Source organism: Lolium rigidum, chromosome 2, assembly GCF_022539505.1.
Source record: "Lolium rigidum isolate FL_2022 chromosome 2, APGP_CSIRO_Lrig_0.1, whole genome shotgun sequence".
Lineage (NCBI taxonomy): Eukaryota > Viridiplantae > Streptophyta > Magnoliopsida > Poales > Poaceae > Lolium > Lolium rigidum.
Window position 1 is genome coordinate 260,106,577 of NC_061509.1, and position 7,886 is coordinate 260,114,462.

General features: G+C 38.1%; 1 long non-coding RNA gene across 3 annotated transcripts; it reads right to left on the reverse strand.

The window, feature by feature from the left end:
- Nucleotides 1-6,436: 6,436 nt before the first annotated feature.
- On the reverse strand, nucleotides 6,437-7,886 carry LOC124688646. Of its 3 annotated transcripts, none has more exons than XR_006998587.1 (4): nucleotides 7,635-7,886; nucleotides 7,373-7,477; nucleotides 7,016-7,065; nucleotides 6,437-6,704 (listed from the first exon to the last, which is right to left on the reverse strand). It is a non-coding gene; the product is annotated as an uncharacterized LOC124688646 (long non-coding RNA). The 3 variants fall into 3 exon arrangements; XR_006998589.1 differs by having other exon boundaries at nucleotides 7,429-7,477; nucleotides 7,635-7,684; XR_006998588.1 differs by lacking the exon at nucleotides 7,635-7,886 and having other exon boundaries at nucleotides 7,429-7,618.

The window sequence follows — 7,886 nt, forward strand, 5'->3', positions numbered from 1 at the left end:
TTCAATGCACATGTATAACCCGAAAATATGAGAAGCTGTAATCTTATGAAAAACGATATTGTTTTTATAATTGTGTATTGACCAACATAAGACTGAAATTTTTATGCGAATTTGGCCTTGGTGGTTCGGATCTGTATTGCAACGGGTAGTACAATACATTTTGTAGCAACGGTGTGACTGATTGAGCCCATTGTAATAGTATCATAAGTTTGTTTTCCTCGCAGGTAGGTACTAGCTCCATTTGAAAGCTTAAGTCTTATATATCAAACCAAGTTTAATTTAATTAAACTTGTAGAAAAATATATCAAAAAATGTAATATTTTGCAGATATCGTACGAAAATATATTTCACTTCTGTATTTTTTATTTTAATATTTTTTGGTAAACTTAATCAAACTTAACATAGTTTAACACGGTCAGACGCTACACGTTAATTTTGATCTAATACTACTCCAAAACGACTTTGCAGTATTACCATCCAAGGAGTATTATTATAGCAACCTCATTTTTATAGGACACTACGGTTACTGCCATGAATCGATCATTCCCCAGGCTGCGTAAGTCGGGCTGCTAGCACGGAGCTCGATAGTGGCCCCTCCACTACTAGGAAAATCCTTATCTGTGCCGCACATATTTTACGTTGTGTGGCGTATATTACGTGAGCAACAGAAGACACGCGACATATATTTATTTCTGTGACGCATATTTACATGCACTACAGAATTTTAAAACTTTTGTGGCGCACTAGGCAGGCATGCGTCACATAAACTTATGTGGCGCACCCAGCAGTGGTGTGTCATTGATTTTTTTTAAAATTGAAAAAATGGTGGCCAGATCTAGATCTTGGGCCACCGGATTTTTTTTTTTTGAAATTTTCCGGAGGTCACCGGAGGTGGGTGGGTGGGTGGGTGGAGGAGGAGACCGGCCGGAGGTTGTTGGTGGGTGGGTGGAGAAGGAGGCTGGTCGGAGGGGGTCGCCGGAGGTGGGGCCCGAGGAGAGGGTCTCAGGAGGAGGAGGAGGAGGAGGAGGTGGTGGTGGTGGTGGTCGCCGGAGGAGGAGGAGGTCGCCGGAGGAGGATGAGGTCGTTGGGTGTGGAGGAGGAGTTCGACGGGTGGTGGAGGAGGCCGGGTGTCGAGGAGGGAGAATAAGCGAGGAGAAGGAGGAGAAGGGAGAAGAAGGGAGGAGGAGGAGAAGTGGAGGAGAAGGGCGCCGCCGAAATTTAAATTTCAGCCTAAGAATTCTCTTGCGTGTGTGCATTTGGTACGCCACAGAATTTTATTTATTTTTATTTTACAAAAAAATCTTTACTCTACCGTAACTTTTTACTCTTTTGGAATTTGCTAATTATGTAAATTTCAGAACGGTCAAAGGCCGTTGAATTCAGATGTAGAATTTTCTCCCGGACATTTTGATATATTGTTCGTTTTTTCGAGTTCATATGCTACCAAAAATCCAGTTTGAAGATTTAATTACGCAATTTTGCAAAAAAAAAAGATCAAAAATTCATGTTTGTTAGTTCTCAATAAAACTAAATGACATAATACATGGGCTCCTCGAAGGATTTTATTTTTTGAAAATTCTATCTATAATACGTGGGGAGCAAAAAAACCCTAGATCTACTTTGCACATTCCGTGACACATATTTCTACATGCGCCACAGAAAGATGAACGTTTGTGGTTCATATGCGCATATTAACATATGCGCCATGGTCTGCTACTGTCAGGTGTGCCCCCTACACAAAATTCGGTGGCGCATATGTCATTGTACGCTCCAGAGAAGTCCATCTTTCTGTGGCGCATGTGCCAACATGCGCTACATAATTGCCTTGACCCATGTGCAGTACCGAACCCCACGTGGGCCCCATAAAGGTTTTGTGGTGCATATGGCTACATGCGCTACAGAATGCAAGAATTCTGTGGCGGACCACTGTTTGATCCGCCACACAAGTTGAAAATTATGTGGAGCATATTAACTTATACGCCACAGAAATATTTTTGTGAAGCACGTACTTTTAGGTGTGCCACAGAATATATTTGTATCTATAATAATTTTCCTAGTAGTGCTTGTTACAATAATAATAGTGGTGGTAGGTGGGAAGCGGACTTTTGGCTCTCAGGTGCAACGCACCCCCATAAACAAAAAAATTACAGTAATTTAAAAAGTTTTTAAAAAATTGAATCTTTCTGGAAATTAAAGATGATCAAGTTTTTACTCGTAAAAAAATGGTTTGAAAATGAAATGATTCCCATGTTCTCCAGGGCAAAAAAGACAAAATTATGACGAATACAAAGTGAATAGTACCTGGTAATGGGGAGTTTCGAGTTTGTTTTTTTTTCAGAATTTAATTAAATTAATTTCCTACGAAAATATTTTGTTTCACCTGATCATCTTTGATTCCCAAAAAAAATTAAATTAAAAAAAATTAATATTTTTTTCAAATATAGAGGTGCGTACCCGAGAGCCAATTTGTATTTCCCGTGGTAGCCTCTTTATTTTGCTGGCCCGTGTGTGTCGTCCGGCTGCCTTCTGTGACGCTTCGGTTCACGCGTTGTCAACATTTACTACCCAAGGCTTTTGGATTTCCCAGAAAATCTTCACGTTTCAAGCCCAAAGATCCTATCGTTTCAGGGCTTCTCTCCTTCCCATGCACAAGTCATACTAACTAGATTTTGATGTGCGCCTTGGCGCACGATCCCGTGAGACTCATTGTAGGAGGAAAAATGATAATACATCTTCTTAGGTTTTACAAAATATAGCGAACAACACTAAATTACAAATAGAAAACCATTCATTTATATACCACCAGTTGATTCTGCCAAGAGCAAACTAATGCTTGTTGATTCTGCCAAACTAATGGTTGTTGATTCTGCCAAGAGAAACATAAATAAGTGAAAACCAAAATCATCATCTACATATCCAGCATGGTCTTTAAGACTCATGGCACAAAGGACATAGAAAAATAAGCCGATTACATATTATCTGACATCACACCAACTCAATAAGAGGATCTACAGAGCTAACAGCACCAACACGAGACACGGTCATCCGAACTAAGAACCCGCAAGAACAACATCATACCGCACAATGTTCCTATAGGCATGCCTTCCCTAGTAGTTTTAGTCACGAACCACGAACCCATACAAACCCTACAATAGGCACACAACTTGCATGGTTGATTCCTCGTACGGAGATCGTGAACCAAACGACACAGTTGACCATAAAAGAACCGGGTGGGTGGCACGATCCCGTGGGATTTGAACCAATCTGCGACATGTATAATAGCAGTGAAAATTATCTTAGGTAATGGGGATGCATTTTACAGGATTTAGAAAACAAAGACATCAAGATAAAATTATAACTGAACACACAAATCAGAACGGAGCAGCATACACTTACATACAATGAGGGATATACATAATAACTATTAAGCAAGAGTATATTGGTAGAAAAGAGAAGACAATTAGTAAAGTGTAGCATGTACACCGAGAATGTATTAAACGCAATTACTTAAACCAGCAGGAAACCGACAAAGATAACAGTAAGTATATACACATGTTTTTGAGATAACAGTAGATATATACACACAAGGTAGTACTCAGGTTCACAACAGAGGTGTTCATCACTTCCTGCATAGTCTATTATGGAACTACGAACATAAACGACACGATGAGCACTAAGTTCTCTACCTACAACAGAATACAGAAGGTAGCAATCTCAATCTAGGTAACGATGATCACACCTCATAATCTATGTCGAAGTCGAAAACGTGGATCTCATTTTGATAATGGTTGGCCTCAAAGTCAAGGAGGATGGAATTATGCTTGCCAAGCTATCTTCGTGCTCATAGATAGGGTGTGACAGCGGAAGAGACGTCATCCCTTGTAGTCATGATGACCAGTTGTTGTGTAACTGCCATCATTATTCATGTGTCAAGAAATAGGATCACTTTGAAACTGGCAATTCTTCAACAATCTAGATTAATTATATAATCTACCCTAAGGATAAGTTTGGTAGCAAACTAACAACAGTTGCATGTCCCCTCTCGACTGACTATACTTGGATATTTGAACTTCTGAAGCAAAATTTAGTAACAACAGTAGCAGAATAGTGATAGAGAAAGTCTGGAACATAAGAAAATGTTGAACAACAAATAACACAATAAGAGACCCTCTTTCATGAATATCAAGAGAGCAACTATTTAGCCAAAATTAATTAAGTGTAGACACCGAGTAAGCTCACAATATACTTCCATGAGCCGAACAATCAAGTCAAGAAGGAAAATTTAAGCACGGGTGTGTAAATAGAGAGAGTGATTGTGAAGCAATAGTTATGGTGTAAAAGGGAACATTGATATATTCAGCTCTATGTTGTCAAACTAAAGATATCCATAGGTAGATCAAGAAAAGGAGATAGCCGTTTCCAAAGTCTAGTAATCATACGATCTGATTTTCTGAGAAGGAAATGTCCTTTTTCTTATTTATCTTGAAAGTCATACAATAAAACAATATCTGAGTTTTGAATGGCTTTAACTCCAAGGCAATTCATGAACTATTCTTTGTTTTGTATGGCTTTAACTCCTACGCGATTCATGAAATAATCACCCATACTTAATCCATAAGACCAAAAATGAATACAAACGGGTACCTCTCTTAATTAAAGCCAACGATACATTTCCTATATCATGTCATGAGTAAATAAATACATCAAGTAAAAAAACTAAATATTATTTCACTATGCACCTATAAAGTCAAATACCTTTCATAATATCATCAACCTCATTCCATACCGCAGCACCCTTGATTCCTGAATCACTTAACACTATATCTGAAGTAAAAGAAATAACTTTCTAGTGACAACACCAACAAAAATACAGTGGCATATTCAATCTGAAGCAGACAGTAGCCCAGATTATCTTACTAATGTGTACAACACCAACAACAACAAAAAAACACAATAGCATATTTTTTTAAGGGAACGCAGAATAGATTTAGTTCCTAAGTCTACTTAGGAATGAAAAGCCCTGTAAAAAGCAGAATACTCGGGTCATGATACACGTATCGTAGTTACTTTGCTAAATTATAAAGCACATTCAAAAAAATGGGGGCCTAAGCAAAACCCCCCCCCCCACTTCATATGGTTGATAGACACATTAAAAAATAAAAACTATCTTCCTATCACAATATAAAATATGTGTATACATAGATGCTCAGCAGTTATAAATCTAGAGTCACCATTCCTATAAAAAACCTAAGAAGAATTGGCCAATAAGCAGGAAAAATATTGGCTGATCAACCATACCAATATGTCCCCAGAAGCAAGGAGCATCCTGCTTATGGGTTGACAGACACATTAGAAGAAATAAAGTATCTTGGTATCACAATATAAAAGATGCATATACATAGATGCTCAGCAGTTATAAATCCAGAGTCACCATTCCTATAAAAAAACCTGAGAAGAATTGGCCAATAAGCAGGAAAAATAATGGAGTATTGGTTTAAGAACATATTGGATACCGCCAAGTTATCCATAAGAGGCAAAATTTCTATGCGCACTCAAGCAAGCCCAAAATACATTTTGTGCGATAGGAGAAGGAACTCTTAAATTTTCCATCTGAAACAACTATTATCTAAGAAAATGGAACAACACAATAATTTTATTTAAGAAAATTAGAACTTGAGGCTCATCTCCGATTTGATGGCAATTGATGGCAATTTATTTTCTCATCAAAATAAAAATACAGAAGAAATTGAGAGGATAAAAGTCAATATGACACCAACCATTCAGTAGCTAGCACTTTCCAATTAAAGTTTGGCAGATAATATATGATACTATTCCAGTATTGAACTAATTAGAGTTGCCAGTACTATGAAGCAATGTATTCGCTATTTTTTTATGCAAAAGAAGCCATATTTTGGGAGAGGCTTGCTGCGCAAGCCCCGCACAGCGCAAATGATAAACAGTCAGCGAGTAAGTAGACACGGAGATTGTATGAAAATATATTACACCTAGCAGTAGCATTGTAAGAAACGTGTCTTGCAGATAGACACTACTCAGACAAATGGTCTACACAATCTCACCTCGATAAAAGCTCCCAATGGTTCAATGGATGCGGCATGATGAGCAATGCATACCCTGGCTCTCAATTAGCACCTGATACAAAAAAAAGGCATGCAATTAAAAACAATGTCAGTTAAGGGGTAAGAACTGTCTTTCAAATCTACATAAAAAATCCAAGTAACACCATCTATTGTTTTCTGTTCAGATAAACCGCGAGCCTTTCACATGTAATAGAACAAAGCCTTGATCCCAGCGTAGAAACCTCATAGGCAATACAGACGCTGGATACTCACTTGCAGCTGATCTCGTGGCACTGAACTTACAGTACCATTAAACATTAAATCGTGTATAAGAAAACTTAGCTTTCCAAAACATCTTATATTAGTGAAAGGATGGAGTGCTACATTATTATTTATAGTGATTCACATAAAACAGTCTTGTTCTAATATGGATGTTAATCCACTATTTAAAGTTATATCTACAACTTCCAAATGAAAGGAGGACTACTATGAGAGAAAAAATAACGGCAGACACATGTTTGGAAAATTGTGAAAGAACTTACTCAATCATGCCAGATGAGCTATCGGCACAAGTATAGAAAAGCTAGTCAATCCATTCTACTTCATTGGAAACAGCTTTAATGGAACCTGGAAATATATGGAAATGTTACTGCAAATAGACCTAAGTAATATGCGGTCTAGAAGGAGCAAAAAGAAGGACAAGGTCGATTAACTAAATAACACTACAATGACAAACAAGGTCTTATCAAATGATTAGACCATACAAAATAAAAAAAATGTGCAGAATGTTGTCACATGCTGATTTCTACATATATGGGATCACCTAGAGTTCCAAACACATTATCGAACAGATTCTAAAATAATTTGAACCCCGAAAATAAACTTGTGCAGCGTGGGAGAAAAATGAGAATGAAACAGAGATTAATACTGAAGCTTACCATTTAGCCCATTTAGTTGCAGAAGGACCAAATGGCCAGATCACCCAAACCTGAAATGTACCATGAATCATGCAAACATTAAGTAAAACGTGAAATACAATTAAGTTTTCCAATCATATAAAAATCTATATAAGCCAAGAAAATGGTCCGAAGTTCACTAAAAAGAGTACACGTTCGTAGAAAAAAAAAGGTGCAAGAACATAAACTCGGCGGTTGTGCTAACGAAGATAACAACAGATGATTCTGTCATCCCATGGAACCCCAGTGTATTTACATTAAGTCGAAAAGCGCTATCACCCAAAAGGGCAAATTAATTTTATGTCCACAGTGCAGCACAAAAGGCAGTAGGCAAATCACCTTTGGTAATCAAATGTATCTACAAAGGAAGCATAGGATACGAATCAGTAGTCCACCTTGTGTCGAAAATAAGAACATCCCTACTTGCTTCACGAATGGTCCTTCCTGGGAATGTGAACATAACACAAGAGACTGCAAAGATGCTGCCAGCTACATCTGTATATGAAGGAAAGGAACCAGTTGTCTTGGTGAGAGTAGAATGGTCTGCTCATGCACAAGCAAGGAAAGAAAAGGAAAGATCCACAATTAGTGAGTAGTCCACCTTGTGTCGAAAAGGAGCACATCCCTCCTTGCTTCACCAATGGTCCTTCCGTGAGCACAACACCAGAGAACGCGGAGATGCTGCCAGCCACATCTGCAAATCAAGGAAACGAAGCCAGTGGTCTCGATGAGAGTAGAATAGTCTGCTCGTGCACAACCAAGCAAAGAAAAGGATCGGCTCATATTTAGTGAAATTTATATTCGAAGGGAAAGAGAACACAAAGTACTGCTAGACTTGAAGAACACATGTGAA